The sequence below is a fragment of the Erinaceus europaeus genome, chromosome 2 (assembly GCF_950295315.1).
Source record: "Erinaceus europaeus chromosome 2, mEriEur2.1, whole genome shotgun sequence".
Lineage (NCBI taxonomy): Eukaryota > Metazoa > Chordata > Mammalia > Eulipotyphla > Erinaceidae > Erinaceus > Erinaceus europaeus.
In genome coordinates, this window is record NC_080163.1 from 75,345,129 (window position 1) to 75,358,462 (window position 13,334).

Genomic DNA, 13,334 nt, shown 5'->3' on the forward strand with positions numbered 1-13,334 from the left:
TATGTTAAACCACATTTACTTCCTTCCTTTTCTATTAATTTTTTTTTTTCTGACAGAGCTTCACTGGGGCTTTGTTCCTGCACAATTTAACTGTTACCAAAGGACTTTTTTTTTTTTTTTTGATAGAGGGTGAGAGGCAGAGAAGAGAAGAGAAATAGAGAACTAGAGACACCACAACTCCGCTCCGCCACTTGTTAGAGCTTCTCCTTTGTGTGGTACTTCCATACTATGGTCAGGGGCTCAAATGTGGATTCATGTGCATCGTGAAGTGTGCACTCCACTGGATGGGCCATCTCCTGGCCCATCTATTTGCATCTTATAGATGTTATTTCATTTAGCTGGACAGTAAAAACAAATGACTTGAGGGAATTAATCTAAGGGACAGAGGCAAGGATGTAGACTGGAAGCCATCTGTCTGCATAGAGGAAATCCTGCTACCAGAAGGGTAGAAAACAGAATGTGCCTTCCAGTCCTTGTTTACCTTGATGGGACTTAACTGTTTCAGTTTCCCACTCCTGTCCCAGCTGTTCCTCTAGCAATTAGCAACATTAGCTTTCCTTTCCTTCAGCTACTGATTCTGTCACCCAAGCCCCTGGGCATTTACTCACAAATATCTTTTGCTGCATGACTGGCAGCAGCTCCTTACTAACCTCTCCTATTACTAATCTCATGACTTTGTCCCTGCTTCTAGAACCAGGCCCGATGTTCTACTTGCTTAATCTTGAAGTGACTCCCAGACCATTACATTTTCTGTCTTCTTTTGTCCCATTTGTTGACCCACACAGAGAAGTATTTTGACAGATCATGCTTATCAACAAAGGCATGAAAGGGGCCAGTAGCTCCCATGCTTCAGTCAGTAATCTTGAACAAGTTAGTTTGATGTGGTAAGCCAAATACTTAGGGTGAAGTGGTCCATGAAAACAGGCCCATTGGGTGGGGTGGTAGCGCAACAGGTTAAGTGCACATGGCACAAAGCACAAGGACCAGTGTAGGGATCCTGGTTCGAGCCCCTGGTTCCCCACCTGCAGGGGAGTCACTTCACAAGCAGTGTCTATAGCAGGTGGGAAACTGGGGCAGGTGTCTATCTTTCTCTAACCCTCTCTGTCTTCAGAGTTCAAGCTTTCCAGAGAGCCTCAAAAGGAGCTGAGTGAAATTTTCCTTAATTTCTTCTTTAAAATAATTTAATATATTTATTTGTTTGATTTGATAGAACAGAATTTTTTTCTTTAAAAATTTTTTTTATTATCTTTATTTATTGGGCAAAGACAGCCAGAAATGGAGAGGGGGAGGGGAAACAGAGAGACAGAGACACACCTGCAGCCCTGCTTCACCGCCCATGTAGCTTTCCCCTTGCAGGTGGCTACCAGGGGCTCAAACCTGGGTCCTTGCTCATTGTAACATATGCATCCAACCAGGTGTGCCACCACCAGGCCCTGTTTTCTTTATTGGAGGATTAATGGTTTACAGTCAACAGTAAAATACAGTAGTTTCTTTTCACATGTGTAACATTTGTCAGTTTTCCACATAACACTCTACCCCTCACCTGGATCCTCCTCCACCATTAAGTTCCAGGACTTGAACACTCTCTGCTGCCCCAGAGTCCTTTACTTTAATGCAATACACCTACCCAGTGCAAGTTTTGCTTTGTTTTTCCTTTTGTTCTTATTTATTAGTTTCTATCTATGAGTGGGATCAACCCATAGTCATCTTTCAGGACATAGAGAAATTGAGAGAGGATAGGGAGGTAGATAGTTATAGTCCTGCTTAATCACTCATGAAATTTCCCCTTTAAAGATAGGAACTGGAGGCTTGAACCTAGGTCCTTGTACAGTGTGCATTCAACTGGGTGCTTTATCTCGCAGCACCTATCATTTAACTTCAAATCCCAAAGAGTTATGGTTGCATAAATGCTTTGTCTATTTTTCAACACACTGAACATAAAAAAAGCTCTTCCAATTTATTTCTATTCAGCAAGAGCTTTGCAGGAAGAAATTGAAGAAAATCTGTTGAATATTCAAGGTTCTTTATTAAACAATTGACTTTGTAATGTTCCTTCCACTTATTTCCCACCATATGAAAAAAGCAGTAATATTTTTGTAGATCACTAAAAAAAGAGGAAACAATTATTTCTCTAATAATAATTCCTTTACTAATAAAACTATTAACTTCCCTTTTCTGAATAATAACCTTAATTTCTCAGTCTATATTTGGCAACTGATAGCTGCTGAATTCTTATAATATTAATCAGCTCTGGATCTCATTTCCTAGAACAGTTCATCAACAATATTTGATAAGAGAGGTCAGATTATTTATAAGGAAGTGGTTTTTGCCTTCCTTCGTTTTTGCTGTATTTATTTCTTCAGACATTTCTTTTAAAGCTACAATAGTTGAGAAATATATACTTACGTATATATATATATATGTTTATATGTATACAGATATATGTATATATATTTATGTTTTTTTTTTCTTTTTGGCTCTTTTTGGTTTATTGTATGGAGAAATTATACTAGGCCAAGTTAAAAACACACCCCAAATAACTACACTGTATAAGTTGTGAAGTTTTCAAACTTGTGTCAAGTGTCAAGGGACAAAAAGGAAATTTTATTCATTGCAAGGAAATCTTCACTATGCATCAATGAGCCAAAAGCATTTAAAGCTCTTGAACTTAACCTTAAGCTGGTCATCCTTAGCCAACTCAACTTCTATGATGAACAAGCTGTTCTGGTTCTGGTTGCCCTGTAGCTGTATTACTTCTCCATATTCTGGATTCTCAGTTATGTCATTGCAGGCAATTACTTTTTTCTTTTTTTTTTTTCCCCCCTCCAGGGGTTATTGCTGGGGCTCCGTGCCTGCACTACAAATCCACTGCTCCTGCAGGCCATTTTTTCCGTTTTGTTGCCCTTGTTATTGTTGCCATTGCTGTTGTTACTGTTGGACAGGACAAAGAGAAATCAAGAGAGGAAAAGACAGAGGAGGAGAAGCAGACCTGCTTCACTGTCTGTGAATCGACACCCTCTGCAGATGGGGAACCAGGGGATCAGAACCAGTATCCTTACACTGTTCCTTGTGCTTAGTGTCATGTGCACTTAACCCACAGAGCTACCACCCAGCCCCTGGCAAATTTTCATTTTAAAATCCTTCTGTTTTCTTTTTTATCATAATCATAATCATCAGTGGTTTCTTGGGCAGTAGTAATGGTCTTCCTGCCATTTCTCTGTTGAATTCTTACATGGGTTTAGTGGTCAGAAGCAGATGATCACCCTGATTTGCATCAGCAAAGGGCTAGCGTAGCACGCAAGAGATGACCCAGGAACCAAGCTTGTGGCGGCAGGACAATTCAAATCTTTATTTATCTGAGCTTCCCAGCATCATCGGTAGCACATCTGGTTAAGCCATGTGGTGCCAACCACAATGGCCAGTGTCAGTCTCTCCGTCTGCACACCCACCCTCCTCCAGGTTGGGACATGGAAGAGCCAAAAGACAGAAACGGAAGTGGCTTGACAATACATGGTTAGGACGGGTGGAGAAGGGGGCCGGGAATGGTATGGACCTCCCCAGCAATTGTTGCTAGGGATTCAACTGGCAGGATTAGCAATACCTTGTGTGTGTGGGGGGGGATATAGGAAAGAGACCTTTAGTCATTTGTAAGACAAAGCAGAAGACTGATATGTAGATAATAAAAGGACAGGCCATAATATCAGGGATGCAGGGTGCTTTGTGAGCCCTTCCAAGCTCAACCACATCTGCACAATTTCCCAACAAGCAAAGGGAGCAAAAGAGTGGAAGTTTCTTTTTCTCCATAGAAATAGAGCATAAGACTTGAGGGGCTTCAGTGGCAGGCTGCTGAGTCAGCAGCAGCAGCTCAGCGATTGGGCTATGTGTTTTTTCTTGCAGGGGATTTGTGTGGCTCATATAGTCTGAGTGTGGAATTGATGCTCTGAATTAGTTACAAAGTTAGTCTGAGTTAGTCTGAGTGTTATTAATGGAGTGTTTAGATGGACTCACCACTATGAATATATGTAAACATAGGAGGTAATCTTTTCTGGTATAGGTACATGTGTCCCCATGTGGCTATCAACCACATGTTGAAAATTGTTGAAGTTGGATAGTGTGGACACAGGAGTCCCATATATTCTATTTCTGTGTAAGTTTGAAAATATCTATGAAAACAATATGCAAAAGATTACTGGGCAAATGTGACTAAGTGACATCAGATTAAGGGATTCCTTTTCCTTAGTACCTAATAGAAAGAACAAAAATCTGCAAAAATATCATTTTTAAAAGGAGATTTTATGGGGGCCAGGCGGTAGTGCAGCAGGCTAAGCGCACGTGGTGAGAAGCACAAGGACTGGAGTAAGGATCCCTGTTGAGCCCTGGCTCCCCACCCGCAGGGGAATTTCTTCACAGGCAGTGAAGCAGGTCTGCAGGAGTCTGTCTCTCCCCCTGTCTTCCCCTTTCTCCATTTCTCTCTGTCCTATCCCACAAGGACATCAACAACAATAATAATTACAACAATAAAACAAAGGCAACAAAAAAGGAAAAAAAATTATTATTATTATTTTATTGAATAGAAACAGAGAAATCAAGAGGAAAGTGGGAGATAGAAGGGAGAAAGACACTTGCAGCACTTCAATGCTTGTATACTGCTGTTCTGCAAGGGAGGAGGGCTGGGGCTTGAACTAAGGTCCTTGTGCATTCAACCACCTCCTGCCCCCCTCCAATTATTGAGTAGCTAAAATGACCTCCTAAACCTCCTCCCCAGTCTGATATTCACATTTTCCCAGGTTCCATGGAGATTGGTCTATGTGACAAATACTGTGCAGCAGAGGTCATGAAAGGTCACATCTAAGGTTAGATTATAAAAGATGTGCTATTTACCTGCCAGTCTCACCAGCTTGCCTTCAGGCATTTGATTTTGCACTACATCCCAGTTATGTTACATTCTTGCTAAGACAATAAACCTACCTTACTCCTGAGCTTTGAATTGCTCTGCTCTGACTCTCACCCAGATCTACATCTGATTATTCCTTCACATCACTCAGGCCTCTGCTCAAATGACGCCTCATCAGGGGGACTGACCTTGTTTAGTGCCTCCTTCTCCTTCATCTTTCCCATCTCTTTACCCTGCTTTGCTTGCTTAACATTACTTCCTGCTGTTTGAAATCACATAGTTCATGTATTTTGTGACTGAATTAATAAAGATCTGAAAAGATTTTTCTAAGCTGGAAGAAGGGAAGACCTGAGAAGCATGCAGATATATTTCAAACTTTAGGTTTGAGAAAGTGAGAGAATATGCAAGTAGGAGAGCAGAAAATTCAAAATATCTAAGGGTAAACATAAGAATTTTATGGTTAAAAACTGGGGAATTGGGTGGTAGTGCAGTGGGTTAAGCGCAGGTGGCACAACGTGCAAGGACTGGCGTAAGGATACTGGTTCAAGCCCCGGGCTTCCCACCTGCAGGGGAGTTGCTTCACAAGCGGTGAAGCAGGTTTGCAGGTGTCTATCTTTCTCTCCCCCTCTCTGTCTTCCCTTCCTCTCATTTCTCTCTGTCCTATCCAACAACAATGACATCAATAACTACAACAATAAAATATCAAGGGAAACAAAAGGGAATAAATATATATATATTTTTAAAAAACTATGACACATTGTTGGGGAAAAAATTAAATACTAAATTAACATAAAGCCCACATAAAGTGAACAACTTAAAATTCTGAGGCAGATTGTGTATTCTAGAGATAGAAACCATAGGGATACTACAAAGCTATTAAGAACAATGAACCCACCTTCTCTGACCCATCTTGTACAGAGCTAGAAGGAATTATGTTAAGTGACCTAAGTCAGAAAGATAAAGATGAGTATGGGATGATCCCACTCATCAAAAGAAGTTGAGAAAGAAGAACAGAAAGGGAAACTAAAAGCAGATTTGACTAAATCTAGAGTAGGGCACCAAAGTAAAAACCCTGTGGTGAGAGTGAGTGTGGACATTCGGCTTCCCGGGGCGGCGGGAGGTGGGTGGGTGGGTGAGATGGGACACAGTCTTTTGGTGGTGGGAATGGTGTTTATGTACACTCCTATTAATTTGTAGTCATATACATCACTATTTAATTAATATGAGAGGGGAAAATTGATTGTATGTCTCAAACTTTTTAAAACACAGACTGAGTCTTTTTAATACATAGGCTGAGTCTTTGATATGTTGACTTTCTCAAAAGCCTAGACCAGGGAGAACAGAAGCAACTGGTGGCACAGTTATATACAAGATGTTGGGTATTATACAGCAAATCTTAACAAAGTGACTTTTCAAAGTTAACCCAATTACCAAATAATGTGATGATAACAATAACTATCCATTGTCTTCTTGAACCCTAAGACAGCAGGAACCTCACATTTCCACTATAGAACCTGTATTTCCCCCAGTCCTGGAACCTTAGGGTGGGGCACACTTTTCTGCATGCTTCTCTCAATTCATATCAAATAATATTGCATCTGCCAAGCCCAACATAATCAATGCAATGAGTGCCACCTCAGTATGGTTCACCTCAGACTGTGACCAGAGACTTCAGGTGTGGAATGACAACCCTTCAGCTTCATCACTCAGGTGAGACCTTTCCTTTCATAGTATTCTCTAATTCCATTCCAGGTGGTCCACTCCCCAATAAAGTCCCCAAACCTATATATAGTCCAGGTCCCCTGAGATAGAGCATAAGTTCACACATGCCCATAAACTAGGGAAAAATATATAACTGAAAGCAAAAGTACACAATAGTCTGTAGTGAGTAACCCCCAACACTTCATCTGCACTATTCCAGCCTCTAGGTCAGTAATTGTTCAACAATTTGTTTGGCTTTGTATGTTAACTCTCTTTTCAGCCACCAAGTTCCAGATGCCATCAGGATGCCGGCCAGGTTTCCCTGGACCGAAGACCCCACCAATGTGCCCTGGAGCTCCGCTTCCCCAGAGACCCATCTTACTAGGGAAAGAGAGAAGCAGACTGGGAGTATGGAATGACCAGTCAACGCCCATGTTCAGCAGGGAAGCAATTACAGAAGTCAGACCTTCTACCTTTTGCAACCCACAATGACCCTGGGTCCACGCTCCCAGAGGGATAGAGAATGGGAAAGCTATCAGGAGAGGGGATGGGATATGGAGATCTGGTGGTAGGAACCGTGTGGAGTTGTACCCCTCCTATCCTATGGTTTTGTTAATGTCTCCTTTTTTAAATAAATAAATAAATAAATAAACCAACCATAGGGGTTGAGAGTTAGCTTGCTCAATAGAGCACACATCTCACTGAGTGTGAGGTCCTGAAGTCAAGCTCCAGAACCATATGGAAGCACTAGGGATGGTACCAGGAGGGCTACATAGATGGTAGAGTGGTGGTATGCTGGCTCTCCTTTCTGTGTGTCCATATCTCTTAAAAAAAAAAAAAAAAAGCCTGTGTGGTGTTCTGCATGAAGGAGGCCCTAGGTTCATCCTCTAACCCTACATTAAAAAAAAGGGGGGGGTCAACAGGAGGTTTACCTAGCAGAGTGCACACATTATCTTGAGAAGGTGCAGGTTTGAGCCCTGGGCCACTGCATGGGAGTGCCTGTAATGGAGGGGATGTTTCACTAGTGCTGGAGTAGTGCTGTGGTATCTCTCCTATCTTTGTCTCTCTATGTCTGTCTTTGACCATCTATCTAGAAGAAAGGGAAAAAAAATGGCTGTCAGGAGTGGTAAAGTTATGCCGGCACCATACCCCAGCAATAACCCTGGCAGGAAAATAAACAGATAAGACAGCCATAATGTTTTTGTACTTATATGTATTTCTCACAAATTAGTATTGACACCCTTTCCTTTACATATGACTTCCGTATTAGTCATAAAATTGCTATGATTCTGACTGATTTTCTGGGGGCATTTGTCTTAGAATCTAGCTGTTGTATTTTTAAAAATTTTATTAGTGACAATATTGATTTGGTAAAATTATGAGACAACAGGGGTATAATTCTACACTGTTCCCACTACCAGAGTTCTGTGTGCCCATTTCCTTCATTGGAAAATGTAGTCATTCTCTCAGGTCACAGATATAGATTGACTATTATTTCTGTAACTATCTATATTTATATATATTTGCCCATTTCTTACTTATGGCCCTGAGTTCCCTTTCCAAGTCACACCTACACCTAGTGCTACTTTTGAATGTCCCCCTTTTTTTCCTCTTCTCTTTCCAGGTCCTGATGGAATTGGAACTCAAAGTCCTCTGGTTATCTTCCTCTAGTATTTCTTCTCTTCTGGGAGTATGAACCAAAACTCTCTGTTGGGGTGCAATAGGTGGGAGTTCTGACTTTTGTAATTACTTCTCCACTCAAAGAAAAAAGGTATACAATTAGCCAAGAGTTACGTTATACTGTGTGTGTGTGTGTGTATATATATTCAGATATAGGACAATTATTGTTTTGATGACAACCTTTGTTAGAATTATCAAACAAGTAAATGTAGTAAAACTCAAGGCTTAGATCCCACTAAAATTTTAGGTGTGTTTCCTCCCCAACTTGAGGTCAGATTCCACAGGCCAATTTGGATACAACAAATGACACTCAACACTTTGCAGCTGGAAGAAAAATCCAAGCTCTGTGGTCCTGGAGGTGGTGCAGTGATAAGCGTTGGACTCTCAAGCATGAGGACCTGTGTTCAATCCCCGGCAGCACATGTGCCGGAGTGATGTCTGGTTCCTTCTCTCTCTTCCTATCTTTCTCATAAATAAATAAAATCTTAAAAAAATTAAAAAAAGAAAAATCCAAACTCATCAGATAAAGAAGGGACTATAAAAGCTGGAAAAGGGCAAGAGACTGGCTTATTTAATGGCGATCTCTTTGTTTACTACCATGTCACCCCATTACCTGGGGCCCTGGACAAGGAATTCTAGGATTCACCATTAGGTACAATGGGCCTAGACCATTAATAGACCCCTCTCTCCACCATCACTGGTCACTTCCATCAGGAACATCATTATAAGCTCACTTGTGGGCCTCTCCAGGACCTTACTCCCACTATGAAGTAGCAATGGTAGATACTGCCCCACTCTCCAAAGGTAGGCTGGGTCATTCTACATTGCTACTAGAGGAAGACTGGTCAAGAAATGAGTGCAGCCTAGGATGTTCCCAGCTGTGACCATGGACTGTGAGCTCAGACTGACAGAGACTCAGAGGTTAAACAGGTCCTTGCACTGCATACAAATCTATATGGGCCCTGGGTCCGATTGATGTTGTAAAGAGTTAATTGTTTTCACATATTTTTTAAATTTGGAGCTACTCTATGCCCTAATCCAGCTTTCTAGTTCTACTCTCAATTCTTATATCATCTTCCCAGATAATATTTTTAGCTCATGTTAACTATCAAGTTCAGGCAAAAATACTAAAGTCATGGGCCACTAGCAAGACATCTAAAGAATTTCTAGTTTCTTCCCACCCTAAAATCTCTATTCTCACCTGCTCTATTCCTACTTTTTGATTCCCATTTATTAAACATTTTGTCCTGCCTCATAACTTACTGCTTTTCAGACATTAAGTTAAAGGTGCTACTATGATTCTATCTTGACTTCCCTAGGCAGACAACCTCACTACTGTACCCAGGAACCTCACCTCTCCAGAGCCCTACCCCACTAGGGAAAGATAGAAACAGGCTGGGGATTGACAAACACCCATTTCCAGTGGAGAAGCAATTACAGAAGCCAGACCTTCCACATTCTGTACCCTATAAGAAATTTTGGTCCATACTCCCAGAGAGGGATAAAGAATAAGATAGCATCCCATGGAGGGGGAAGATGACTAGAGGGCTTCGAAACCCAGTTACAACCAGAGAAGAAGAATAAAGGAAAGACATTTAGAAGTAGTAATAGATGTAAGTGTGATTTAAAAAGGAAGAAAAGGCAGGACCATAAGAAAAAATGGGGTGTGTGTGGCATCGATGGTGCACCTGGTTAAGGACACATGTACAAAGCATAAGGACCTACACAAGGATCCCGGTTCAAGCCTCAGTGATAACCCTGTAGGAAAAAAAAAGGCAAAAAAATCAGGTTTGAGTTAACTATTATTTCTATAGTGATCTGTGTATATATATATATATATATATATATATATATATACATATATATAATGGCTATTACAGATCATCACAGAAATAACAGCCCATATCTGTGACCTTGGGGTAACCACTGAAGTTTCCAGTGGAGGGAACGGGAACACAGAACCCTGGTGGTGGGTATGGTATGGAATTGTACCCATTATTTTTAATTTTGTAAATCACTAATAAAAAATAATAAAAGACTGGGCAGTTAATTTTTTTTAACTATTTTTTTTTTTGCAGGGGGATGGAAATCTGGGCGGTAGTGCACCTGGTTAAGTGAGTATAGAATTATGCACAAGGACCTTCAGAAGAACCAGAGTTCAAGCCCCTGCTCTCAACTGCAAGGGAGGATGCTTCACAAGCAGTGAACCAGGTCTGCAGGTGTCTTGTCTCTCCCTGTCTCCTCTTTCAATTTCTTTGTGACATCCAATAAAATAGTAAAAAAAAGTAAATAAGGGGAGGGTGATGCCCCTGGAAGCAGTGGATTTGTAGTGCCGACAGAGTCCCAGCAACAACCCTGCCTCAGTTTTTTTTCCTACTTGTATAAGAAGAGGGAATTGCGGGAGTTGGGTGGTAGTGCAGGTTAAGTGCAGGTGGTGCAAAGGACCAGCGTAAGGATCCTGGTTCGAGCCCCCGACTCCCCTGCAGGCGGGGAGCCGCTTCACAGGCGGTGAAGCAGGTCTGCAGGTGCCTATCTTTCTCTCCCCCTCTCTCTTCCCCTCCTCTCTCCATTTCTCTCTGTCCTATTCAATGACAACATCAATAACAATAATAACTACAACAATCAAAAACAAGGGCAACAAAAGGGAATAAATATTCAAAAAAAAAAAAAAAGAGGAATTGCTTAGCAGCACAGAGAGCTGGTAACAAAGTAATAGTGGCTAACATTTAACAATCACTGTCATTTTGAACATTCTGCATGTTGCAGTTAAGCTGCATAACCACTTTATGAAGGAGGTACTGTTGTCATCTTCACTCTAGAGATGTGGGAATGACAGTACTATGGCTAAGGTACACATCCAGTAGGAGGAGGATACAGAAGTTCAGGAAGTCTCACTCCTTTGCCCACTGGAGTCAGTATCTCTGCTGCCATCCATGTCAACCCTCAAAAAATTAATAAAATAATGACAAGGTTAAGTTGTCCATAGCATTGTAGATGGTTTTTCCTGGATAAGAAGCAGATATGATAAACCTGTAGCTTGGACATGTGGCCCAGACCTTCGTAACTCCTCTTCACTTTCCTTTCTTTCTTTTCTTTTTTTTTTTTTGCCTCCAGGGTTATCGCTGGTGCTCTGTGCTTGCACTACAAATCCACTGCTCCTTGGAGGCCATTCTCCCTTCACCCGCCCCCCCCCTTGTTATTGTTGCCATTGCTGTTGTTGGACAGAGAGGGAGAAATTGAGAGAGGAGGGGCAGAGAGGGGACAAGAAAGACAGACACTTGCAGACCTGCTTCACTGCCTGTGAAGCAACTCCCCCTGCAGGTGGGGAGCTGGGTCTCGAACCTGGATTCTTATGCCGGTCCTTGCACTTCACGCTGTGTGCTTAACCCGCTGTACTACCACCTGCCTCCTTCACTCCTTTCCTATTTCCACCCCCTGACATGAACAATCAAAAACTTGATAACTGAATTGGCTCCTCTCTCCCACACAGTTCATCAGCAATTTTGCTCAGTCATTCCTTTAAGGTATGCCTCAAATTTCACCATCTTTCACTTCCCCATTGTATTTGGGATTCAGAGATGAAAGTGCCAGAATTGCCTTCTGATCCCCAGAAGCTGAAGGTCAGAATGCTGTTCTAGAGAAGATGCTCACACCACCTTGATCTTATTTGCTAGTAGCAAACCTGTCACAAGAGAACAGGAAATTCACTCCATTTTATTAAAAAAAAAATTTTTTTTGGATAGACACAGATATGTGAAGCTTCCCCCCCTGCAGGTGGGGCTTGAACCTGAGTTCTTGTGCATTGTAACATGTCTGCGCTACTAAGTGTTCCACTGTCTGATCCCTCAATTATACATATATATATATTTTAATGTTAATTTTTAATATTTATTTTCCCTCTTTTATTGTTGTAGTTATTATTGTTGTTGTTACTGATGTCATTGTTAGGACAGAAAGAAATGGAGAGAGGAGGGGGAAAGATAGACACATGCAGACCAGCTTCACCCCCTGTGAAGTGACTCCCCTGCAGGTGGGGATCCTTACACCTTGTCCTTGTGTGCTTAACCTGCTGCACTAACCCCCTACTACCAATTTTATACTTTTATGAGCGTTTGAGAGGAGACATCAAAGCACTCTTCTATTCTATGGAGCTCCATTTTCTCCTCTGCTGAGTCATTTCCCTCAAACCTCTGTCCCCTCCCTCCCCCAACAATACATTAGGTTCTTTTCACTCATGGAAAGGTTTTTTAGGGTATCTCTCTGTTTTATTACCCTTGACTGGAATTTACAAATAAATACCTCCACTGAGTGTCCAGAAATATTATATAACAGATTCAGTTTGGTTACCTTATTTTTAACCCCTAGTAATGTTACATTCTTCCTAATATACTGTACAGTACAAAATTATAAAGGAGTGCTAGGAACAAATACTAAGTTGTTAAAAAAATAGCAAAAGCACAACTCAGGAAAAATACATGTCTGGGGTCACTTAAAATAGGAGAAAACAACAGTGCAAGGGGGTGACTCAGTGGATGAAGTGCTGGACTCTGAAGTCTGAGTTCCTGCGTTTGGCCGTTGGCATTACATGTGCAGGGTGATGTCCTGGTTTTCTCTACTCTTCCTCTTTCACTAAGAAATTAGTTTTTTAAAATGGAAAATTAACTCATGACAATCCTAAATCACTAAGAAAAAATTTAATGTGTTAACAGATTTTAAGTCAGCATAAAAGAATATTTGCGGTCTGGAATGTGGCACGCTGGACTCTCAAGTATGAGTTCCTAAAGCTAGCAAAGTGATGCTCTGGTTCTTTCTAATTTATTATTATTTACATTTTATTGCCAGTACCGTTATTGCTGGGGCTTGGTGCCTGCACAACAAATCCATAGCTCCTGATGGCCAAAAATTTTCCATTTATTATTTTTTTATTTGAAAGGACAGAGAGAAATTGAGAGGAGTGGGGATACAGAGAAGAAGAGAAAGACACCTGCAGACTTGCTTCACCACTTGTGAAACGTACCCTCTGCAGGTAGGGAGCGGGGGCTTGAACCCCAGCCCCCGT